Source organism: Natator depressus, chromosome 5, assembly GCF_965152275.1.
Source record: "Natator depressus isolate rNatDep1 chromosome 5, rNatDep2.hap1, whole genome shotgun sequence".
Lineage (NCBI taxonomy): Eukaryota > Metazoa > Chordata > Testudines > Cheloniidae > Natator > Natator depressus.
Genome location: NC_134238.1, coordinates 55,810,691 through 55,837,970, shown reverse-complemented (window position 1 = coordinate 55,837,970; position 27,280 = coordinate 55,810,691). Strand labels below are relative to the sequence as shown.

General features: G+C 40.3%; 1 long non-coding RNA gene across 10 annotated transcripts in view; it reads left to right on the top strand.

Moving 5' to 3' along the window:
* Positions 1-684: 684 nt before the first annotated feature.
* Positions 685-27,280, top strand: part of LOC141987468 (uncharacterized) — a 191,858-nt gene continuing 165,262 nt past the window's right edge. Inside the window, exons 1-2 of one of the 10 annotated variants that reach the window (XR_012639538.1) lie at positions 685-1,028; positions 20,321-20,369. This is a non-coding gene — a long non-coding RNA (uncharacterized LOC141987468). Of the gene's footprint in view, positions 1,029-7,305; positions 7,570-10,757; positions 10,841-12,764; positions 12,967-13,040; positions 13,150-18,021; positions 18,367-20,320; positions 20,370-27,280 lie in introns of those variants that run through there. The other 9 variants (XR_012639539.1, XR_012639543.1, XR_012639534.1 and 6 more) reach the window with 9 other exon arrangements.

Sequence of the window (27,280 nt, the reverse complement as noted above, 5' to 3'; positions counted from 1 at the left end):
GTTACTGGGATCAACGAAAATAAAGAATTAAATACGTGGTTATGTGTAACACACGAGGTGTTTCATGTTGCAGACACACTCTCAACATGTATGCTCAAGCTCTAAATATGCTACAAAGTGGTTGCATCCATAAACTCCTTTCATATTCAAGGTACCTCAAAGCCATTTATAATCAACATGCTCTGTAACTATCTGGTGGTTAAAATAAATTTCCCATTCAAATATTTTTCTAACTTTTTAATAACCCTAATCGTTTCAACTTGGGGAAGGAAGGGGGTTATGTTTGATAGTCACTTTTGTTATTTACACAAGTAATATTTTCCGTGCATTTTATTTGTTTAGTCAAGTATGCTCTTTACAATAAAGTCCTGCCTGCTAATCTCTATTTGCTGACTGACATTTTTGTTTGTTTGTTTGTTTCCCCTAGGGTGATATTTGGGGAGGTAGCTTCTGATGCTGCAGCATGACCCTGGGTTGTGTTAACAGTGACCTCAAATGTCTTGAGCATGTTCCCCAAATGTTCCAAATCCTCCCTGCTCCCCCGAAAATGTCAGTCAGTCAGAAATGTTGACGGTTGTTTTTTTTTTTAAACTGGCAGTGCAACTAGATTAAGCCACTTGGGCTAAATCACATCTTCCGCGCTGGTGCTTTACACAGTTTATTTTTCCTAACTGGAGAACCGCACAGATCCTTCTACCCCAAGTAAACTGTTGGAGTGGAAGGGGAAGATGCTTTGAGGAAATTTACTGTCTATTCTCCTGTGACAGTTCATCCCAACTGTATGTCCTTGATTCTCCACTAGAGGTCACTGGCCCATCGCAGTCTCGCTGCACCTAGTTCCACCTCCATTTCCTCTTACTCAAATTAGCACTGCGTTAATTAACACTGTAGTCCATCAACGGGCGTTTCTCTGTACAGTACAGGAGCAGAGCTTATATAGACAAACCAAACCACATATAAAAAGCACCTACCAAAACTCTTCATCATGTACAAAATGGGAAGCGCACGTCTGAGTGACCGGGGGCAAGGTATAGTGCCATCACTCTTTAACTTTTTGTCTTGTTCGCTTGCTAAGTTGCTGTGAAATCTCTTCTCCCTGTGCAGGATCACTGGCGTTTTCACTCCCCTCCTCTGTCTCTCTGAGGCTGCTGGCCAGCACACAGATTCAGTGGTGCTCCCAGCCTCAGTTAAGAAAAGGTGCTAGGAATTTGCTCGTCTAGGTGTTGAAAAGAAACAGAAATCAACCTAAAGGGGGAACATTTATTAGAGAATGAAACGATGAAAGGTTTTAATGTTGGCTTTCAATTCGATGGGTGAAATCAATGCAACAAACGGCCGGGGATTTACGTCACTAAAACGAACAGATTTCTAATTCCTACTGTAAAATAATTAAAAGGGGCCAGACAAAAGTGTGTGATAACACTTACTGGAGCAATAGGTGTATACTTTTATTTTATTTTTATGTTCTGTCGCGTGCCTTGTTTCTGAATCCCCGAAAGGTCTTTAAATATCTGTATTTCGTTTGATACCTATGTTTCCAAAAGCATGTAAGGAGAATGTCCAAAAGCATTTTCCACGTTCATTTGAAACAAGACCAACTGCTGGTCTCCGGGGGAACGTATGGGAGGTCGGGAGGTAAATTGAGTCATAGACTGGAATAAAAATTCCAGTGATCTAGCTTGCTTGATACAGACAAGTTTATTTAACACGTATTATTGAGTTTGATTACCTCTCTAGGGACAATAAATATTTCTGAAGGAAACAAATTTCAGCAACAATAATAAAGTGGAGTAAATTCACAGATTACATACGAAGTATAAAGTTTGGGCCATTTGCGTTTTTCTTAGAAAATATACAGTAATCCTCTTGGATTGAGCATGACATGACCTTGAAATGTTCACTTCTTACTGCTTGATATTTTAAAAAACCATTTAGACTTTTTTAAAGGGACCTATGTCGTTTGTATTTAACAAATGTATTTAATTTACCATATTTATTTTCCGTGTTACCAAACCTGTTCAACAAAATGCTAGGCATATGCATTGTTTTTCTTTAGCTTTGTATTCCTCTCCTAGAAGACAGGGATAAATCTGGCTTTCCCTGCATTTTAGTTTTTGAAAAAAAGTGTTGATTACTTGGGTCTGTTTCCTTTTGTCCCTGGTTTATCTGGTGGGAAGCATTTACTGGAGATTAAGTGGGAAGTTGTCATAGGGTTAGGGTCCCTGTTTTAGCGGATAATTGTTTAGCTCTGTCCAAAAGAAGGAGAGTGACTTAGAGGGGGCAAATACTGATCTCCGGGTCACAGGGACCTTTATAAAGGGGAAGAGACACTCGGATGTCAGAATCAAAAAGCAGCATAGCCCAGAGTAAAAAATGCTCATTTTTGTTTTCTGACCGTGATCCTTGATTCTTCAATGGCACTTTGTGGTGAAGTTCTCGAAGTGAAACCTAAATCTGCCACATTACCATCTAGCTATAGATATATACATAGAGAGAGTTTGTAAATGTCTATATGCTATGTACAGTATGTGTATGTATCCATATATCATTTATACAAATATATACTGCACACAGCATGCACGCACGCAACTTGTTTAAATGGTTCATTCTTCTTTTTCTGAAGATCTATCCCGCAGAACTAGCTAATTAAAATCTGACCCAGGTACATTATAGCTTTGTTGCACAGGTGTCTGTTGTGAATAGCATTGTGTCATAGATTTGGCCGAGACAGGCTCTTACCAGACAGAATTCAAGAGAATTTTCTCTGCCCCCCCCCCGCCCACTTCTACCCTACCCCCTTTTTATGGGAATGTGCCTGATTTCCAGCAGGTATCTTTTGTTGGAAAATGATTAAGTGCAGAGTTGCTTGGGAACGTCTGTACAAGAGAAAGGACCCTTTCTTGGACTAGATGGAGGACAGCTCCTATTTCTTCACTTCTGATGCAGCTCATCTCAAGAGAAGACCCAGGTGCACGAAGGAATGGGCTCCCCTGGCAGGAGTTCTTGCAAGACACGTGCCCAGAATGCTTGCTCATTCCAGCTTTGCACCTTTAAATAAGATGCTAGACGCTTAGCATTATATATGTGTGTATATATATATACACACACACACACATATAAAAGTGGGTTGCTGGTCTCGATCTCCCAAGTTGCTGAGCACTTCCTGCCAGACTCTAGCCGCCCTCAATACCAACTTCAATGGATCCTAAAGGCACTAAGCACATTGGAGAGCAATTGTTTTATGCAATATCAGATACCTTTGTGGATGTGCATTTTGCACAAAACCCACAGGAAAGTCTTTGGGAAATAACGCTTGTCATTTCTTTCCCATGGGGGAAAACTCTCCTTCCCAGAATATATCAGGAAAGTGCCACCACCAAAAAAATTCCAACTGAAGTCTATTCTATTTAGCTGTTCACGTGCATCTAGCAATCGCAACGATATCAAAAAAAAAAGATATTAATTATAAAACTCAGATTTTGGTTTGATTTCTTCTAACATTTCGGATTAGAATGATCAGCTTGGTACTTTTCTATTTTGCAGTGTAATGTTCTCTTTTTAATTTGTTCAAACGCGGTATTTGGTTTATCTGGTCGCCTTTATTTCTTTACGTAGAAAATCTTAATGTGTCATAAGGCCCTTTCTCATTTTCCCATTCTGAATGTTATAAAGCACACCGTGATTAGCAGGTATACCTCAGACACAGAAATGGACTCAAAACTTTTGGGAGGTAAACCAAATACAATTTAAAGGCCCTTCTTGTGGCCATTGAATTCAATAGGAATTTTGCCTTTGACTTCAGTTGGCGCAGAACTGGACCCACATGTGCAAATCTTAAAAAGTCAAACACATATACAACCAAGGAATTTTCAGAAATTCTCATTGTATTAATTACTTAACATATATATTTTATCACGACACGAACTGGCATATATATATATATATATATATATATATATATATATATATATATATATCCTCAGCTACTCCATACATGTCCTGATTATAGCTACTGTACAAGTAAGGGACTCGATCTGACATTCCTTTCTCAGGGAAAACGTCAAATGAAGTTAATAGAAGTTTTGCGTCAGCAGAAATTGAAGGACGGAGCTCTATTTTTAATTGTGTTAAGCTACCATAGACGAAAATAATATATTTTACATTTCTAACTTATTTTTGTTTAATCGATTTAATCTTATGCAGACCGGAATAATATAGTGTCATCTTTTTAAAGCTGAAGTCTCCGACGACTTCACAGGAGAGTTCTGCTTAAAAATCGATGACATGAAATGACCAGTACTTACTAAGCAATACGATTTTTGCTATGGTATTTTTGTTGACTGCACATCGAGACTGTATTGTCCATAGAGAGCATCGCCAACTGCAAGCACAAATGCAAACGTACTAACAGCAGAGTAAAGCTTTCAGTAGCCAAAGTAGTAATAGATAAGAGAGAACACAATTTTAAATAATTTCAGAAATAAAGCAGAACTTTAAAACTGGTTGGACTGTCTCTGTCTCCATCAAAACAGCTTCAAAGAAAACTCATGGTAAATCTCATTCCACTTGATAAGATTCATTATACTTAATAAAATAGTGAATAATACTATTAATGGACAAAAAAACCCAATACTATTAATGGACAGGAAAAAAAACGGGGTTTAATAAATCATGTAAAATTAAACATTTTTTTCGTCTTAAATCTCGTTTGTAAACACTAGGAAGTCATTTACATTCACTTACATTTGCTTTTTAGAATCAAGTCTCCAGTTGTAATCATAAACTGGCTTTAGAACTACCGTTTTTCAACTAGAAGACAAACTATTTTAGACAGAATCTAAGCAAGTGGGCCCAATCCTGCTCCCATTTAATTATTTTAAATGGAAAATCTCCCAATGACTTCAATGGCAGTAGGACCAATCTGATTATTTTTCTCCACCTTTTTGTCTCTTGAATTCTTAAAGATCGACAGCAACTCATTTCTCTCGTCGCTGCAGTCGACATGCCCAGAAACAGATTAGCTGTTTTTGAATGCTGAAAACAATATAGGCATACATTGAAAAGTATGATGTCGTTACTGTATATATAGGTACTGCTTTGGAGAAGAATAAACCTGAATGTGAACTACCTCAGCAAGAAATATACACCGGGCAACTGATGGACCAAAGTAAAGTTAATGTAGTCATTGGGCATTTTTTATGGAACATGTAAGGAAAAATTACTCTGCTAATTCCCGGAGTTTGAATGATAATCTGTCGAAATGTTTCATGTTTCGGATTGTGGCATGTTATAAAACAATATTCAGACACTCGTTATCCAGCAGTTTGCAACATATTAACATTTCTGTGTGGATTTTTTTTTGGTGGGAGGAGGGGGGTTAAGCGAGTTCAGCTTTAAAACTTAATTAAAGCAAATTTTAGGATTTGATTTGAAAGACAATAAGTTAAATTATGAGGAAAGGATTAGATAACCATTTTAATGAAAAATATGTAGTTCAGGTAATTTTATTATGATATAGTTTAAATATTAAAATAACTTTATACATAGTTATATGCAGATATTTATACTCATAACGTTATGCACTTCGCATAATGCCAAAATCAGGGGGGAAAATAAAGATTGTCCTAGGTTTATAACATTATATAGAGGGTTAAATTATTTATTTCACAATTATTTAATTTTGTTTTCCTTCTACACCAAGCAAACGTCACTTTTATTTTGATATAACCAGTCTAGTTTTAAAATAAAACTAACTTCCTGTTTATCCATTTTACTTCAAGATCATTGATACAATCGCTCTTTAATTTAACTCGGTTATTTTGAAATAGAAGATGCCAGGTAAATTCATCTTAAAACATAGCGTCAAAGTCTTTGTACTTTAATGTTTGCAACCCCCCACTCTGTGCAGACACATACCACTTACATAACTCGGCACGAACCACAATCTTGCAGATGTGCTATGCACACCCGTCAGTTATTTGCCAAATCATATTGTGCCATAATTTGCATTATAGAGGAAAGGAGATTTTGTCTGATGGAACTTTTGTGTAAATCGTTAACAAACTGTGGTAAATGTAACAATTAGAAATGTATGGGGTTTGTTTTCCAAGCGGGTTGTTTAGGTATTCTGTACTGTAACATCTAGGCGGAATATAAAGGTAAACAGGTTTTTGTGTAGATGAATCGTTTGTAAAAATGTAGCAGTTCACCTGCAGTTCACCAAGGAAATCAAGAAGACAGTTAGTGTGTCTTTCAATACTGAAAGTTTCCACTGCTTTTTTTCTCTACCCTCCAACCCCCAAAAAGGTGTGTGTGTGTGTGTGTGTGTGTGTGTGTGTAGGTGAGAGAGCGAGCGAGGGAGCTATAATTCATAAAGCCTCCTATCGAATTAATGATGAGGCCTGCTTTGATTGTGTTTAACGGAGCACCGACGGTGGGGCTGGCTTGATAAACAGGCAGCTTTTTAACCAAATCCATAAAATTATTTGAGTGTCTGTCTATGCCCACTTTGCACTAAAAGCCCTTTGGCAAGATTTCCCAGATGTTATCTGTCTTAATTTGTTGTTTAAAGCACCCCCACCCCGCGCCTGTCAGTTTCCATTTTTAAATACCTTTTAATGTTGTGTTTTGTCTCCTTTCTGAAGACACATCTTGAAGGACTGGGAAAGGAGCGCTTTTTGAAACAATCGAGGTGCTCATTTGCTGAATCCTAACCCACCTGGACCTTGAGTGACACCTCTGCATTATCACTACCGTGCAGCAGTTTCTCTGCTGAACTCATTTGTGTGGGATCAAATCCCGGGAGGGAATGAACATACATTGTGTCGAGGTTACCTCCTTCCCCCCCCCCCCCAAATCCTTTAAAATAAATTCAAGAGGAAAAAGTCACTGAGCGTGTTGGGCACAATCTAAAGCTGTGTAGTGGGCCGTTTGCATGGGGCTGGAGGAACTGCCCTCGTTAGGGAGAGCATCCCCGACATGCAGGGGCTGCTGCGCCGAGGTGAGGGAAGGAGGCAGGAGAAGCGCCGGCTGCTGGTGCTGCTGCTGCCCGGGATGTGGAGGGAGGCAGGGGTTGCAGGATCTCCCTCGTTAAACCGAGCTGGAGATGAAAGTGGCTCGCGGCCCCGCTCCCCTGGATTTTCCCACCCTTTCGGACGCCTGCAGGCTTAATCAGTGGAACAGGCAGGAAGGGGGCCCAGCAGACAGGCTTTTGTATTTCCCCGGCCCTTGGTCAGCTCGGAGCTGACGTGCACATCAGGCTCCCCCCGAGGCTCCCCCCCCCCAGGTCCAGGGGTGGGTGGTTGGTGTCTGGCGAAGAGGGCGCGTCATGTTGCAGCCCGGTGAGGGCAGCATCCTGGTCCCCCCTCCTCCCCTCTCCCTCGCTCTTGGCTAAGGCTGAATGAGCAGGGCTTGGCTCGGAAAGTCAATAATCTATGTGAGTGAAGGCGTGCGTGTGTCATGAGGAGAGGGTGACGAGAGGAGACAGGAGCTGAGCCTCTCGCAAGCAGGCAGCCTTGGGAGAGTGGGAGTGCAAGCGCCCCGGCCACCATTTACACTGGCATCGCTAGGGTAAGTACAAGGGCACCAGCAGCCGCCGCCACTGGGCACTGCCTGTCACCTGGCAGGACTCTGATGGCCTTTCCCCTTACTGCCCAGGCCCTGGGGGCAAGGTGTGTCCCGATCAGCAGGGTCCCCCTGTGCTTTGGAGGCGGCGAGGCGATGCTAACCCACTCGGTGGGTGAGGGTGGTTCGGGAGCTTTCCCTGCGCTGGGGCAGGGGGGAGAACGGAGGAGGTGGGCTGAGAATGTCGGCAGCAGCACCCCCTCCCTCCCTGCCCATACCCCTCCCAGATAGCCTGGGTGCGCTCGGTCCCTTCGCCTACTTCCTAGGAAACGTTGATCTCCTGCAACACGGAGAGAAAGTTTAGTGCTGGGCTCAGTGGGTTGCGCCGTGCGCAGCAGCAGCACGGGAAAGCTAGAAGCCATTTCACCAGCCGGGCTCGCATCTCCCTTTTCTTTTCTTTTAATTTCTTACTGTTAATGACAAATCTTATTTACCCGAAAAAATACTATTGGATTACAAGCCTGATCACCTGATGACGACCTGCCTATAGGCGTATTTACACACACACACACACACACACACATACACACACTGCGGGCTGTATTCAATGAGGGGCAGCACGTGTAGGGAAGAAGAATTTATACGCACACGGGTTCAGGGAGAGCTGGAACGCCCAGGATCATAGCCACACGTCGCACATTAGTGTGAGACTGCATGCGTGAGCATTATAAAGTTGCCATCCATCTAGCTATGGTGTATTTATTGAAGAAATAAGGGCTGACTTTTGTAAGGGTGTGTAGCCGGGATGCCTGTTCGCTCTGGTGGGGATAAAGTTGACTTTTGCCCTGCCCATGGCATTGGCTACCTTTCTGTTAGCTGAAGGAAACAGAAACGCAACTGAGCCAAGTTCTAGAGTCTCTGTGACGGTACTTCTGAGAGAAAGGTACAAAGTCGGTTCAAAGAAAGAAACGTATACCTTGCTTAGGCAAAACAGATGGGGCTTCAGAAAGAACTTTCACATGAAGTGGGATGTTCCATTTAAAAAAAAATCCCTCAATTCTGCGCTGGGGCTGTTTTCCCTGGAAAGATGGGTTAAGGTGCCATGACCCTTCCCTCTCCCCGCAACATCAGCCTTTTGATCATCTGCAATCTACATCCCTTGGCCAGCCACTCCCAGGGTTTCATGCAATATGCCTGCTGCCACAATTAGCCTGCCCAGCTAGCACGCCAATTTATCGGTGGGAATTGTTAGAGGTTTACATTTTCATGTCTTGATTAATGCATGTCGACTGTGTTGCTGATCAGTAGCCCTATTTCTTTATTCATTCATTCCTACCCAAAAGCTTTAAAAGAAGAGAGAGGGCTCTTAATACAGAAAACGAGTTTTGTAGTTAACATATGGGAACAAAGGACAATGCTGATTTCGTGTGTTTATAGTATTTAATATCCTACGGTGTTTTCTTAAATAAAGTTACTATATTATCAGACACGAAAATGTATTAAGAGATGCCCGAAAGTATTTGTTAACACGCACATATACCCCACAACAAAAGATATTGTAATAAAGGTACTAACATCTAGAACTAGTAAATTCTTCTGAAATGTGGAAATATATTAGAACAAGCCGATTGCTCTGCAACAGGATCAAACTTTAAATTCATATCCGTGCTGTTTCTAGGAATATTGTTAAATATGCAATAGCAATCCCCACGGATAGCTAATTTTTGGTGTGTAGGTTGGGGGCACTTCATTATTTTCAATGCAAAATGAAAGGTATTACATTTCTTAGTGCCAGATACAAAATCCACACTGTTTGGGGTCATTAAAACAAAAGAACAATAATCTCCACAAAAACATCCAGGCAAATAAACTGTTGTATTAGCGGGAAAGTGGTGTGTTGTTATTATCCATATTGCAGCAGGTGTGATCACCCAGTATTTATATACCTCTTCGATACTTAAAGACATATCTGATTTTCGTTTTGTTTTTGTGGTTATAGGTGAGATCCTTGACCAGATACAATATCTTTGTCAGTATCTTTCCTTTTTATTGTATTATATTTTCTAAAAAGAAGAGGTTACTATTATTATGTTATGGATATGGGGCTCATACAGACGCAGATATAATGTAATTGAGAGATAGCTAAGTTTTGTTTATTATCCTTAATGTATATTGAGAGCATACATGCTTAGGGGACCTACATCTGGATGCACAGAATGAAAGGAAGTTAAAACCTCTGAAAGGTAATTGTGGCACAGCCACGTTTTCAACAGCATATGTCAGCCATATTACCTTTTAAAATACATATTTAATAGGCCTGAGGCACACTCTTTCGTAATGGTTAAAGAGGCGGACGTTTTATTTAAAAAACTAAATAAGTAAGGAAGAAAGAAAGAAACTGTTGCAGGTACATAGACATGTCCTTGAATGACAGTAAGCTTGTTTTTTCCCTCCTACTGTATCTTAAATATGAGCCTATTTTAAAAATAAATGCTAAAATGAAGTCTTGGAAATCAATTACCAATCCAAACTGAGTGTGTAAAGGCCCAGTTAGTAGACTACCAAAAATAACAAAAACATTTAAAAGCAGTTAATCCAATCAAATGTATAATCTACATCTTCGTGTGTGTTCCCGCTAGCCAGGCTAACAAGATTATCACTTCTAAACAGTGTTTACATTCGTAAACATATCTTTGTGGTAAGATTAACCTGACCCTTAATTTTAGAATGGTAACAAACAAAACAAAACAAAAAAAAGAGGCAACAAGAAACACTTTAAGTTACTCAATGGACATTGGGAGTAGCTAGGATGTATTATTTCCATACAGTACCAACACAAATTAAATAAGACAAATTCTCTTTTTGAAGATTGAATACTAAAACTAGATTATTGTTTATGATATTATTGTCAAGGTCATTCATCCCTTCTCAAATGGTTTGTGAAATACTGCTGCCTTTAACAGTAAATTACATTTACTGTTACATGACTATCTTTTGGTCCTAACGTTGGAAAGCTAAAGCCTTGGGGAAATGTCCCTGCTGAAATGATTTTTAGAATATTCCTTCTTCCCTCCCTCGCCCCTGTTAAAAACAACCACCATAGCAGGACAAAGGCTCAACCTGGGCACAGTCGTGGGTGAATGAAAGGGTGAGGTGGGGGCGATATGAAGGACTTGCCAGTGCTGCCCTTCTTCGGTCCTGGTACCCACTGTGTCCTTCGCCAACTTCCTGGGAAGGACCTACTCCGCATTTAAGGGTTTGAAAGGATTCTCATCAGGTCAGTAATGTCTGAATAATATAATCCTGATCATCACTGAAAGGGGGAGAATTTTAACTTCAGACAATGTACGTCGGAGCTCTTATGCCTATATAACAGGGAGAGTAGGTCGATTTCTTTTAGAAGAGCGTTTCGTGAGCTGAATATCACGATCGCCTTTGACTCTCCAGTGCTTGTTGTTCTTTATTTTTATTTCGGTTAAAATCTTTTGACGAGCCCCCTTGGCTTTGTTAAATTCTGAGTTTGAAGGGTTACACATATGAGCTTGGTTTCATTATTCCCTCCCCTACCGAGTGTATTCGATAGGAAAAGCGAACCTGATGGTGGCTCTGCTTAAGCCTTTTATTTAAACTCAGCCCCACACAGCCCCCCGCAACCATGTAGGTTTGTGTGGGCGACCAGTAGGTGTCGCTATCCCCCTGCTGGCCAGAGCCGTCCAAAGGCACAGACTGCCCCGCCTGATCCCTTTCCCCCAGGGATCTATTAGGGCTGTAAATATTCTCCTAGTGACAGTATTATCTCACCTTTCTCACCTGCCCATGGTACTGGGGCTTTGTTGGACAGGGCCACAAAGTTGTGTCAGTTATTGGGAAGGGGCTAGAGAAATAAATGGGGTGAGGGACATGAATCCAACCTCTGTCCCACCCACCCCCAACCGCGCCACCTTTTCACTTGATCTCTGTGCAGTACTAGAAGATCAGCGGTGGACTTCAGCGACCCCGGTGGATTAAAAACAACCAACCAGGTTAAATCAGCATTTTGGACAGATTATTATAGAAACCAGTGAAATAATGGGTCAGTTGAAATCTTGAGTTTATTGATGTTTATGCCAATGTGTAAAGTGCTGAAGAAAATAAAACACAAAAGCCATCAGGAAAAAGTGGCTAATGCTTATTCCGTAAGTGCTAAAGCTACGAACACTGCGTGCATAGAAACACAGCTGCATTGGCTACTTATCCATGATTGATGCTGAAGTTAGCGTTTTGAAGCCTCACAATATTATTGACTCACTAAAATGTATCTAACAAAGAGTTTACCGCACGTCACCCCACTCCTCGCCCCCGGTTCCGAAAAATCTAACCATTTAGCAATTATCTGAAATGTGAATTAAATTCCCCGGTATTAAAATTCTTGTCCTCTCTTCTCCTGCCGCTGCTCTTGGTTTCTGCCTTGGGATATCATGTAAGAGATTATTAATCAGCAAAAGGATGGGTTGTTTTGATTTTTTGTCTCCAAAGGAGAGGATTTAGCCCTAGTGAGGTGTATTCACCGTAGTTAAGGGAAGCTTTTGTACAGGGAAACCACTGTCCCAATTTAGTAATGTTGTGGGGGCACTAAATTAATAAATAGAATTGTGTCTTATTGAAAAAGTGCAGGTGCTTTTAAAATGTAGGGCACTGATGTTAATTTTTTTTAATGCTTACAGTAAGGGGTTTGGGTGTTGTGAAAAGGACAGTCCTCCAGAGCTGCATTTTTTCTCTCTGCTAAAATGAGCTGTAAAGAATGCCAAAGAATGAGTGCCCACCTGTAAAGTGTGCCTGTACAGGTCTTATTATTTACAGTATGATCGGGTGATATACTGTATCTTTTACATTTAAAGAGCAAGCAAGCAAGAAAAAAAAAAGCTGAAACAAGAATTAAAGTTTCTTTTTACAAACACCTTGCTCCATCTCTTAGATCCAATGTTTATCCAGATTCTAGGCATTTTCTGGGTAAAATATGTGGAACGAATAATGATCCTTCTGTGGTATTTTAAAAAACACAGGTGAAATGTATGGATGTGGCGCTAAATATATATCCCTGTATTTTTAGCTTGCAAATGCTCAGTATTAGGTAACTAACGTGTAACGTAATGGGGGGGGAGAGCGATATTTATTGTTCATATTCTATTCTATTGGCCAAGTTAGTGTTAAAGTGGAAAGTGACTGAAGCAAGTGACAGCTGTCCCTTGCTCTCCCTGTGGCACATGCCTTGGAGGGGGAGGGGCTGCAAGGTGCAGGAGGGCCGGGAAAGTGGCCCTTGCAGATAGAGCTGCGTGCGGAGGAGTTGGGGTTTGTGCTGGTTGCGGGGCTTATTCAAATGCCGCCCGCTGCTGCTGTGATTCGCAGGGACTCGGCCTCCATATGGTAATACAGAGCGAGGGGCGGGGGTGTGTGTGTGTGGGGGGGGTGTCGGGTGATGGGGGGGGGGGGGCTCAGGCACCGCTCTCGAGGCAGCCCGGCTGGGACAGAGCACCGGCACCGGAGGCAGCGCGGCAGCGGCTCTCCCCACCCTCCAGCGGCGGCACCCAGCGACCCACCGGCCCCGGGGTAAGCAGCAGCACACGCAGCGGCAGCCGGCCATCCAGGCGCATCGGGCACTGCCCTGCACCACTAAGGGAGACCAGGCACAGAGAAGGAGATGATAGAGATATGGTTACAGCATCTATCTACCCATATAGACATACCGTGTACACCACAGACAGATGTGTGACACAGAGAGCTGTGCATTATATAACAGTGATATATGTAACGTGCCGACCTATGTTCACGCATTCACACACACAGATGGGTGTCTATATGTACAAACATGTACCTGTGCATATACAAGTTACGCGTGTTATTCACACACATATGTACGTGCACGTAAGTGTGCATCTCCCTCTCTCTTAATACAGAGACAGAGAGCTATGATTCACAGGTTTTCATTCAAATCAGCCTAGAAGACTGAATTGTTTTAGCCAGCTAGGTGTCCCCAACGTTACATGTAAACGAGCGACTCTGCAATCAGTTGTAGAGTCCTACAGTTATTCATAAAAATGTGTAGAAAATGTACTTTCCTAATATATTGGTGCTATATATGGTAAGGTAAGAACTAACCTAATGGATGGTAGTGCCTGTTTCCGTTTTTTCTTTCTTTCTTTCTTTCTTTTTTTTTTTTTTTTAATGTTTTACGTGTGGCCATCTGACCACTTTTTATTGGGTGACCTATCATATGAGCACTTTAGTGTAGGGCTTGTAAATCTAGAGCAAGAGGCAGCGCTTGAAATACCATAAGAATCGCTAAAGAATTAAAGTATACATGTTGTGAAACAGGTGCTGAATAATGTAGAACGAAAATTACACTCTGATATGTATTTCGAAATATATGCATTACAATCTTTGCGGAGGGCTAACTTTTGCCCTACTCGTTCGTGCAGGTAAGTCATTCATAGCGTAACTAATTACCTATGCATATGCTTAGATTTATTTAATTTTAAAAATGTGTGTGTACGTGCGGGCATTGTTCTTTTTATGGTACGAAATTCTACATTTTTTAAAAAGCATACTATGGCTAGAAAGACGGTAATATTTTATTTTTAAACAGTTTAAACTATTTGTTTGGGGGTTAGAATATTTCCCCCCATTAAAATAAACTGAAATAACCTAACATTGTTTTAACATACTTCAAGGCCTGTGGATTTTAGGATAAATAAAATGTATTGACATCGGCAATATTTTAAAATAACATATGAAAATGCTTTTTCAAATCACATAGGTGTCGGTTTTAAGCCACACAAGTTAAAAATAAAACGTAACACATTATTAATGTAGCCGTTAAGACAGAACGTACAACATGGTTGAAAATGTCTTCCTTGGAGAAAGCTGACCATACCTAGATCTACACAATTTAAAGAGAATATTTTGAAATCAAAGATTCCTGAAATCAACAGAGAAATACGTGCGTATATAGGTAATAATTCAGCATCGAAATATTAGAAATCGTTTGAAACAATTCCTATTACGCTCTTTATCTAGATTGCCTTGTCCCCTAAAATGGTATTTTTTCTAATATGAAGTTAATTAGGAGGTCAAACTTTCACTCGCGAGCTGCTGCCATTACAGCTGATCAAGGTACACGTCAGTAATATGTGCCTCTCCTTTTAAGACCAAACAAGAATGTTGTGCAGCTTGAATTGTATTAACAATGTGCATATTTGGTAACCTTATACAACCAGAAGCAGGGAGGAAACTGTATATAGAGCACATACAGCAGAGCAGTCTTGCAAAAAATAAAAGAAAAGGATTTTTTTGTTTAAATCAAGGAGGAAAATATAAAGAAAATGCGCTAGCCTGTAACTTTCAGTAAATTAAAAAAATGCAAATATACCTTTACATATGCATCAGTATTAAAAATAATACACGCTGGAACCAACAGGAGCAGCAGCAGCAGCAGGAGGAGGAGAGGAGAATGGCGCAGCGGCGAAGCCCTGATTATGCATAGAGAGACGTCTGGAGCAGCCTCCTCTAACCTGTTCTCTTCTCCGTGCAGTGCTGCAGGCCGGCCGTCCTCAGTCAGCCACAGAACCGGAGCAGCAGAAATCTCTTCTCAGTGCCTAACAGATATTTGTCATTCGGGGTTTTCGGTTGTTGTTGTTTTTTGGGGGGATGCGGGGGGGAGGGGGAGGGTTGGTTTGTTTCTGTTCCTTTAATTACAATCTTCAATAACAGGGACGATCGCTCTGGGAATCTACAGTCTCTTCTTCAAGCAGCAGGATTTGCATATTTTTAATGCCCTAATTTCCTTGATGTATGTAAATGCAGCCGGACGTACAGTAAGACTCGAGCTGACGTCAATGGACGTGACCTCGCTGTTAAACCTTGAACGTGAAGCTGGGATGGGGAAAACTGACGAGAGAGAGGGGGAGATGCAGCCTGGCAGCTCGAAAAGGGCACAAGCAGCAGAGGGGATACATTACAGCGGCGGCGGAGGCAGGAGCCAGCCAGCAGCCGCAGCAGCATCTTGAGCTGCAGAAGCCGTGGAAAGGCAGCTGGACACGTGTGAAGAGCTTTCCTCGGCTGCCTGGCTCGTCTCCATCCCCGTTTTGCAAGCCACCTGAGCTGATCAGCGCCTCCATCCCGTAAAATAAACGTTATAACAATTCCAGCCCTCCCTCCCCAAACAACAGCAGAACAAGCGCAACGTCCTGTAAATGATCCCACCAACAAAAATGGGACACACTTGCTGCTGCTCTCCAGAAGATAATGAGCGGGAAATCTACAACGTCGGCATTCACTACCCCTCCCCCCCCCAAAAAAAAACAACAACAACCAACAACAGTAGCAAACCCAGATATTAAAAGATAGACGTGAGTTCAATGGGTGCAGGTAAATCGTCAGCTTAAGTGATCAGTGTGCTTCCTGTGGGACCTGGTTAGTGATACAGTGTTCTGTACAGTGGCTGTAAGGGAACTGCTGCTGCTGACAATGCCGGTTTGGAAAGAAGAGACCGAAAGCAGAAGAATCGCCAGGCTCGTAGCGATTCACCCGCATGCCTTGTAAACCTGATTGCTATACGCAGGGGTGGCACTGATCTGCAAGTGAATCTTGGTCATAAGCACTTCTCTTGGTTTTGCGTTCATTTCTCCCCTTTGAAGGGAGAGGCTGAATCTAAGGAGACCCTGAATTCTGAACGTGCCTTATTAACTAAAACGGAGACAGAAGAGAGCAGATGTCAGAGGGGCTTTCTGAAGCTGCGCTTCCCCTTCTCTCTGACTTTATCTTTTATTGCTCTCCCTATAGAAACATAGGCCTGAAGAACCTTTACGGGCAGGGGGATTTCCCGAGATGAGGCTTCAGAATTAGAGGCAGTCACGTTTTTGCAAATCATAGACATGTTTCCTTAATATCTAACTTTTCCTTTTCTCGTGCCACTGTGGTATGTTTCATGGCCTTTCTGTAGATTTCGACACCATCAGCCTTATAGTAAACCAGATGAAATATGTAAGCTGCAAGCTAGCGACTTCTCTCTCTCTCTCTCTCTCTCACACACACACACACACACAAATCTTTGTCTTCTCTCATAGGTGGGAAGCAGCACCTACGAGCCCCATGGTGTGGCTGTGGGTGTGATTGTGGCAGTGAGGTTGCAGTGGCGGCCACTGACAAGGACACGAGTGACCGTCTGTCTTTTGGCTACAGTTGGCGGGAAATCTGGGGGCAGAGCCCTCGGTGCTCTCAGCCTGCGTCTCTCATTACCGCCTCCCATCTCCCTGCAGCCACATTTCCATACGCGATACTCATCTGATTTTTGTTTGTTTTTTTTTTTGTTGTTTTTTTTTTGTTACTTTGCCCCTCCCCCGCCCGCCTCCACTCGTCACCGGTACCCAACCCTGCACATAGACACACTCTTCACCCACACACTTCTTGACACCCACACATGCAATAAAGCAACCCACCACCATAGAGAAAACACGCTTATCCATGCACAGATACATTCTACAAACACACCCACCCAGAGACATATTTACACACACACACAACCTTCCCCATCAACACACAGCCTTGCACACAAACATTCCTACAAACACACACCCTATACAAAGGTTCTTACAGCCTTCCTTCACAAACACACCTCCCCCGCACACCTCACGCCCATGTTCTCCTTCTCGCAAACAACCATGCTTCTACACTGTGAGTCCTCACCGTCTCACTAATGCATGTCCATATCTCTACACACACAATAATACCCGGCCTTCTTTCTACACTCTCCACAGGCTCAACCCCTCCCCCGCAACTTTTTAAAACACTCCCCTTCTAGCTCTCTCTCTTTGCAATGGCTCCCACTAAGCTCCATAAATCCATCCTAAAATCCATTTACTAAAACTGTCGATGCTGTCCCCCTTGTTTTGAGCCCAAAGCACTGAAAAACAAAACCAACCCTCCTTCCAGAAATCAATGCGATGACGAGAGGTCCCTCTACAAGTTTGCAAGGGAAAGAGGTTTTGGTTTCATTTGCTTTTGATATGGACAAAAGTCATACATAACGGCAGTGCCTCCCGAAACAAGACGCAGAAGAAGCTGTTCCTCAAAAGTTAACTGGATGAAAACATGCTAGAAAACGCAACTTCTTGGGGCAATTTTTGTAAGTTTCCAAAGAAATGAGTGCTTCCCTCCTGCTATAGGAAAATGTAGCCATTGCTCTTCTTTAGACTAGACATTTCTAATTTGTTCCGTCTGTCAGAAGGGGACTATGAGAGGGTTTGGTGCAAATTCATTATGTCTGGCAACGCATAACTTATAGTAGGAACTGAAAAAGACCGTGGCAATGGATGAACAATAGGGCTTCAGTTCATCAGCAACAAAAGCGTTGGGGAAATTGGTTGAATTTCAGAGCACGTCCTCCTCAGCAGAGAGGGCTGGACTAGACCTTGGCCAACCCCCCCTCCCCCCCCCAAAAAAACTTGCAGAGCCTCACGTACAACACTTCACTTTCTACTCTGGGGCTTAGGAAGCAATATGGAAGAAAAAACTTTTTTTTTTCTATTTCTTCCCTGTTTTTCTGGATAGAAGCGCTTTCTAAGTCTTTTTAAACCAACCATACAAGAATTATACCATGGAACTAAGCTGCAGTTTCAAATAAAGGTGATGATCTGCATTTCTGGAGACCTGAAGGAACCCGCTGTCTATGCTTTAAGGGGGGCTTGACCGTGGGATCTTTGTTTGCAGTCGGAGATTCATCCATTACATCTAGATCGGGGGGTCAAATGTTTCTTATAAGGAAAAAAAGTAAGTATAATTGGGGGAATATAGAGGATCAGAATTCTTTGCTAAATGGAGAAAACTGAACTTCATATCACACATGTGCTTCCAGAAACGTGTCTTTATGAGTCTGAGCTCGGTTAGTGTCTCTATGTCAGGTTCAGGGGCAGTAGCTGCTTCTTCTGGTAGCAGACTGGACACGTTGCCTTATTAGCACTCTCATAACTTGCAGTGATGACTGTGAGGGAAATCTGATTAACAGGACAGAGTTTCATGAGTTTACATGATGACTTATATTGGTTAACTGATTTAATACGTGCGATGCTAAACCTGTTGGTCCTGTACGTAGTTAGGTCTGTGAACTATTAATTATCAAACAGATTGACAGTAAACGGATAGCTTGAGCGTGTAAAGATAGAGAGAGAAAGCTTTTTAGCAACGCCAGGATGGCTTCTGCAAATGTATCAACACAAAAATATTCTTCACAGTGGCTGTCATTAGCGCATTGTAACTAAAACTGGTTGTTCTCACATTTTCAAGTTTGTTTTAATCTGATAATGAAAGCATACGCTTGTTTATGTAAATGTGAAAAGGGTTATTTAATGTAGTTGATAAATAAGATTTTTATATATCCGTGTTTAGTGGGATAGCTCCAATCCGAGCAGCCATTACTTCCTGGGTTATCCAAAATGCACCCTAATCAAAATACGTATTATTTTATGTCGGGCTGATTGGTAAAGGTTGCATGATATTATAACTATTCATATATTGGACAACACAGCATAGGAAGCTATATTATGTTTAACACAGACTAAATTCGGATTCAAATCTACACCTTTCTGTAGTATGCGTATGCAGAGGAGTGAAATATTGTAGACGCCGAGCAATCAATTTATACCGGTGTATTTGCTGGATTTCCTATTGCTAGTGTAACTGTGGGTTATTGAGCAGGGAATGTCTGTGAGGGTCAGTTCAGCAGCTGAATAGCTCAGAACTTGGGTAAGAGTTTCCCAGTATGTCAGGGCCACGGTCAGAGGACCTTCCAGCAACTGAAGGCTGCTGCACAGGTTGCAGTTTAGGCCGAACATAGCGGACTATACAGTCCGCAGGCAAGCTGTCTATCCCCGACCTTAGTACTAGTAATTACAACGCACACCCGGGCTAAGAGCTCCAGTAGGCAGCATAATTGAAGGCAATGCACTTATGCACTAGTGTTCATCTTCCAAAAGAAGAAAAAACACTGAGCATTCATGAAAGGGATAAAAAAGAAATCCTTCAAATGCAAGTATAAAGGAATACATATCACTTTGCAATGAATGTCTTTGTTATTTTCTAATTTTTCATTGATTTCTTACTAATTTAACCGATATGATTACATTATTTAGATTCACACATACAATGTCTTGAACTCCTTAAATATAGCCTATATCTTTCTAATGATATTGATTTTAGGACATCGCTGATGTAAAGCACCTGAAAATTCTGTCTTGAAAATACTGGCATAATGTGTTTTGCATATTTTGAAACTGGAGGCTAGGTGGAGCCTCTATCCTTTATCAAGTAACTGGCAGCTTACAGAATGCAAATATCTGATCTGCCTTCACAGTTTTGCCCCCTCTACTCAACAACCCCAAAATATTTTTGCTATTCTTAATAATAAAATTCCTCCCAAAGAATTGTGGGTATTATCTCCCTATTATTAATTATTATTATTATTTCCATTTAAATTTTAGTTATGTTTAACCCTTCAGATACCATAGTACACTACTCATTATATCTGCTTTATGGCATATTAGATTATCTGCAGGAACTATAGTGAGTTAAAGTATTTTAGTCAATTATTTGATTATATTAAATGTCGAGATACATCACATTTTCTGTACACACATATGTTTATCATTGTCAAACACCCTATACATACAAAATTCATGGACTGTAAGTGTTAAAATTATGATCATTTGCTTTTTTGGCTATTTTGCAGATTCAGACTAAGAAGAAGGATCACAAGGGATGGCAATCATCAAGAAATGGTAATTTTAAAATTTCATGTTTAATAAAATCCAACCAATAGAATATACATAACATAAAAATGAAATACGAATATTGGCTCTTTAACAGCCCATACAGTGTTTCCATGTAATAATTATTGAATGGGGTTTGGAATTTTAAAAATTATCAGTAGTCTAAGTTTCTTTCTTTCTTTTTGTAGTTTGAATTTATATTATATAGGCCTCTGTATGTTATATGTCAAACATAACAGAAATATAATCTGCAATTGCCTATAAAAATTAATTCTGGACACAATAAATAATAGGGCACTTTATTAGAAAGCAAACCAGTCAAGTGCTTTACTTGGGGTATACAAATAGCTATAATTAAATGGCTTTTATACAGGAAATGATTGCCTGGATTGTATTAGTGGACTGTGGTTTACATCTATGTGAATTACACACAAACTAAGTATGAAAAGGGTATTCCTGCAATGACCTTATCCCTTATGTACTGCATAGAATATAAATAGAATTCCTGTATGCATCCCATACACTGGTAACAAGGTGGTCAGATTGGCAGATTGGCACAGAACAAAACTGTGATTCTAATAAGTAGAAAATCATCAACTTTCTTCTTTAATGTGAGAGACTGTTTATTCCTAAGAAATCCATGCAGGATGTTTCAACTTTATGTCACAGCCATCTGGAGACCTATAAAAAGATTAGAAAACAAGCATGGCAATCATATCCTCATCTACAGGCCATTAATGGGAATTTATTAGAGAGTGATTAGGCAAGTGTAATTATTTGGATTCAGTATCTTCCAGTATGCAGATTATTTCTAAATTGGCATTCTAACTGTAAAATAAGTTTTCTGTGATCAAGTAAATCAGAAATATCTGAAAACATGTTAACAATTGTTCTTGATAATTTACATTCAATATATGAAAGTAACTTCTGAACTGCAATTGCTTTAACTTCTCACATTTTCGACAGTAATACAGTCACTGAAAATGGATATGATCAATTGATGTATAAATCTTTGTGATATTCAGAATAAGCAAGTATTTTTGGGCTAAGCCTTATTGGACATCCGTAGATTTCTTAGAACCCAACTAGCTAACTGAAAGGTAGAACATTTAATTGATAATATGGCTAATGAACAGTGAGGTTATAATCCTCATGTTGGCTATTTTTACTTCCAAGAACTCCACTGAATCTACAAAATGTGACCTGTGTATAACAGTTATTTATTAAGATAGTGTGTGATAAGTGAGGTGGTCTTTAGAATAGAACCTAATGTGTTAACGCTATGCTTTGTATCTTTCAAACATCTTAATTTAAAATAAAAACAATATGATATATCATGCCTTGCATTTAATGATAATTCTATCACATGGTTACATTTTAAAAAACATTAATTAATGTGGACATATGTGTATGTGTAGACATATACATAGAAACATTATTTGAATTTTCATGTCTGTTACTTAAAGAATTCAATGCATCAGCTCACAAGCCTGTTGTATGTAATAGATGCCTGATCACTGCTGCCTCTAGCCATTGGGAAAAACCTTTCTATCTGCCAATTCAGAAAAGCTCATTCGAGTTTCACATAATATCAAAATGATCAGGTGCCTTTAGACATATCAGATGTCTAATTCAGTGGTCCTGTTGTGCCTGTACAGCCTGGGAGATAGTGAAGCATAGTAACTACATAGTGCAGTGTTCATAAGAATTCTAACTATTTTCTGCTTGATTTTGAAAAATGTGGGAAAAAAATCACAGGCACGACTAGCTCATACTGTCTTATATATCATGCTTGGATGCCAGATAACCTTGTTTCCCATGTGATGCTATTTAATTACATATATTTAACAGTACAGTGCTCAGTTCAAAGGTTGAGAATCTCAAAAACACATGAATGGTTTCAGAAGTAGTATTATTTCTGAATGCAATATTTGGCATAGTAGTAATATATTCAGGTCACTTCTTGGTGGCAGTATTTGAGTCAGTTAATTTTGGGTCTGGTCTTATTATTAAATTATTTTGATTTCCCATTTTCATGTTATTTCCAACATGAATCTATGATCAGCTATTCAACTGCTTTATAAAGTTCTCATTTTACACTGAAAACACACACATATTGACACACACACACACACTCATATATAGACATGTATACACCTCCACATACATACACATGAATATGCCCTACTTTGTAAGCAAGCTATAGAATTAATACAGCACGAGTTGCAATATAATTGTGCAGATTGTGAAAGCAATGTTTACCCCAAATAAATCAGGCCATGAAAATACAGGCTAATTTACAAAACATTTAAATTGACTCTGAAAAATTTCCTATAAATAACACTGCCATAAATAGTATACTACATTTTGTTTTATTTTGCTCCTTAAAAGGATAGTAAAAGCATGATCTTTAACTCATAATTCATTTATAAGTGGAGAGCATTCAATATTATATATCTGTGTTGAATTTTTCAATATGCATCTTATATTAAACTGCAGCATGGATGAGCTGCTGAAGTACATTTTTTTTAATCTGAACAGTAAACATTGTAGATCTCAGCTGTAAAATTCATTGTGCCACATATAATTGAGAGACCTTGCAGAGTTCGCACTTTAGGCTTAAAAACTCTATACAATTATACTGCTCCATAATTCAAAGTATAACGTATTTTTTCCCGGGAGGGGGAGTTGAGAGATTTAAATGCTAAAACGGTACATAATGCATTTTAACAATTTAGAAATACTTGCCGTCATCAGTTCCTTGAGTGATACAAGCATGTGGTTCTTCAATATATGTAGGAGGTTAAAAAACAACAACAATACATCAGCATTTTTATTAAGGCATTTCCCAAAATGCTATATAATGTTAGAAAAATAGTGCTGCAAGGCTCACCGGTGTTGCATTCTAACAGAGAGACAGAGAGAGAGAGAGACAGAGAGAGAGAGAGACTAGATATTATAAAATACACTGGAGCCGGGCTGGAGTCTGCTGCTTGCCAGCGTTCAGAATCAACATTCAGAGCAAAAATGCACAATCGCCATGGTGCTAGTACCTGCACATCACTCTAGATACAAAACAGGACTGAGATGTGAAGCCATTAAAACACAACACACCAGAGCAAATTGTCAATGTAATTACACATCGACTCACTGCCGAATACAGATCTGATTCCCAGTCGCAGAAAGCAAGGCCCTGCTTTAAGCAATAGCAAAGTGCCTCACATCTCCCTGCACAACCAGGGTCTGCCAGAAGAGAAATGCAGGCAAAGACGTTACCCAGATCTGAAACGCTTTTATCTGTCCTTAGAGAGAGATTTCTTCCAGTCTTTGGATATTAGAGCAATCTACGCTAGCAACAAGGAAGGTAAAAGGCGGCGGGTTGATTTTTTCCTGCGGTCTGTAGTGCTAGAGGAGGAGATGTGGGTTGGGAGAATAGGAATTGTTCCAGTGCTGTCTGCTGCTGCTGCTGCTGTTGATGGCGCGGGGCAGATTGCTGATCACTCATGCATATCAATAACCGTGTGTACTTGAGATTTCTCATGACATCATCATTACCTTGGTCTCCCGCGGTCCAGGACCTCTGACCTTGCCGGGCTGGTCCACATTTTGGCACTGAAAGCCCTCCAATGATGGCCCTTTTCTCCTTCTTTCAGACCGGGGGCAGCAGCAAGCCAGCAAGACCGCATCTTCTTCTCCCCAGCTCTAGGAGCCCTGAGAAATCGAGGAGCTTCCCCCCTAAAACACACATACACACAAGATATTTACAATCAAGCTGCCACCATTTGGTAAAAAGCTCTATACCGTGCATAATCTAAACGGATCAGGAGCTGGATCCTCGAATCATCTTGTCACTTTCTACTGAAATGGGATTTTTTTTTTCCTCCTTACACTGCGCTGGAAATTGCCGATGGCTTTACATCTTCATAGAGGCTAAAGAGTCTTTCTTGAGACTGAAGCAATTTACAACGCAAATAGAGGCCTGTGAAGGGATGGATGCTTCCCACTCTTAACAGCTTGATGCACCTCAATAGCTGGTTTTGTTTTCTGATATTAACAGATGCATTGTTGGCTATCGCTGCCGGAAATTACTGGTTGAAAGAAAAAGTTCGGAATAAACTTTGAAGGCAACAGATCTCTTTTGGATGTGTATTAGCTGCACACACACACAAAATCAGGTCACAATTGCATAAGAGGATGAATATTTTAAGGCACCGCTAGTACTTCTTGGAGGAAACAACACGTCTGTTTCTCAGAAAAAAATCTGGATTCTAGCAAAGAAATGTCTAAATAAACAAAAATCCTGTGAGGAAGCGAGTTGTTATCTTTGGTTATCTAGCTGTATGAGTGTGTTGGTCTTCATAAAGCTAGATAACCGAAAGTAAAAACTCCTTCATGATCATCGTGAAACCTGTGGAAATGAAAGACTACATCAAGAGACAGTAAAAACCGAGAAAGGTCAGGAATGCTTATTGAATCTAACATTTTTACAGCTAAAGGTGAGAGTGGAGGAAATTAGATGACATACATATTCCAAAATATGAAGTTGTCAGATGCCATAGCATGGGTAGTTATATGCTGCAAAGAGGAAATGGTACTAGTGAACAATGCATGTGCAACTTTTGCTGTTAAATAAAAAAATAATGTTTGAAGGGCTGAAGTAATTTTTAGAAAGACATTTAGAAATGCCGAGTATCATTTTGCAAAATAATTCAACGCACTTAAAAGGCCTTAGTCTAAAATAAATAAATAAATAAATAAAGATCTTAGTGCTGATGATGACAATAATATGGGGTGGACTAATTTGGGAATATCTGCCTGGGAGGACCTTAAACAAAGCAGTTGGGGTTATATTTCAAATGATATGAAATCAGACTTTCAAAAAAGTTTACACTGGAGTGTAGGCAAGCTTAATAATTTATAGCTGCGGAGAACTCGGTGGAGCTGCACAAAGATGAAAAAAGTGATGGCCGATTTTTATTCTTCTATTCAAAATGCAAGCACAGATGCTTCTCTGTTCCAAGAGGGTTTCCTTGAGGAAGCTACTGAAGCAGAAAGACATGATGGAGACGAGATCGCCTCCCCCCTTGTCAAAGTGTTAAAAAATGTTCTGTGTCTTACTCTGCGTCTAGCATTGGAAATGAAAGTGACATTTACTCCAAAACCCACGTGTGCGCCTCCTCTCTTTTTGTTTAAGGATGATCAGATCTATCCAGGAAACTGCTCTGGCATCCCAAACTGAAATAATTAGGACGTATATAGACCTGACAAAAATGGCAAGGGGGTGGGGAATCTGAGGGTCTGTCTTGCCTAATTGATTCCGTTAAACGGAATGCAGGAGATGTGAACGGCTGGACGCTCCCATTCCCACGCTCGGGGGCAAGTGGCAATGCCATGCCCCAGCAGCCTATGACAGACAGCCCTGTTGGGGGTTGGGGTATGAAAAAAACATCAAGTGCACCACACCATACTCATCTCCATCGCTTAAGAAAGTAGAGGCATTTCCCACCCACAGCCATCTGCAGGCTCCCAAATGGGAACACCAACTGTTCTGGAGCTGCATACTGTCTGTTTCTGCTAATTCTATAACCACTCTTTAAGCTTCTTATAATCAAGTTTAGCCTTTCTTCTGTGGTTGAAGTTTCACAGAATATTTAGAAAAGAAAGGCAGAGAAACTAATATGAAGCAATTCTAAGAAGTCAATTTATTTACAGTGTTCCTATCTTCCCCAGTCACAAATTCGCAGGCATAATGTTTTGGCCTTACAACGGTCCCACGTTTTTAATAAATGTCTATTTATATTACATTTGTCATTATAATTCCCGCAGTTTGGATGTCTTTTAAAAGTGCAACTGAACAGGATTAATTCTGAAGGGTGGCACTTTTGCTTGGCCTTGCCCTAACTATGTTTCCAATGGCACACTACTGCGTAATACTATATTGGAAACAGACCCTCTCAAAAGTAGATGAACATCAGATAAAAGAAAACAGTTCTCAGTCTTCTCCATAAACTGAAGGACCAACCTTCTACAGACTGAGAATTTTTTTCAAATTAGAAGGAACAAGTAAAATATATTTGTATATATAATGTATATATATTTGCCCTGTTATATCATATCTGGTCACATCACTCATGCAGAGAGAAAAGGAGTGGAGAAATAGCAAAGAGTTATCTAGAAATAGCACACATGCGCATACATATTGTGTTTATGGCTATTTCTATTTAAAATAGAAGATTTGCCTTAAAGGTCATTAAATATTATCGATAGTTGTAAAATATATGTCATTTTATGTCTAAAGAGCTTACTAGTGTCTTTTAATTTAGTTTCAGCTAGAACTCCAGGCAGACTTTATTTACATAAATTCCCACTTTGGCTGCTACACACGTGCCGGAGTTTTACTACTGTAGTGACCGTTGAGAAGACCCTTGTTTATTTACTCTAGAAGCACTGTTTGTGAGAACAACCTTTCATTGTTAAGTGCCTGTATGCCTTTCATTTACTGCATGTCCAGGGGTGCTATTTACCTAGAGCCATTGTCTAGTACAATTAACATTTACATTACAACGTGTGTGGGGTTTTTTTTCCCCTCAAAGAGGTTCAATTAAGGCAGTAAGATGTTTTCTGAGGAAACCTATTGTTTACTGAAAGCATTCAATTGAGTCAAATTACTTAAGCTTTTGCTTATTTCTTGGTCCTTTATGTAAATTTGTTAGGGAAAACACCTAAGGAAAATGATCAGTTTTATAATTATGTGTTCGCCATTGTCATATCAAAATTGTTTTGTACCATGTGAATGTTACATGACGATCAATCAATAAAATACGTCAATGTTATATTATATTATTTTTATTATTGCTCTTCCACTGCTCCGCTGCAACATGTCCCAGATTTTTCTTCGACATTTCACAATAAACTTCTGA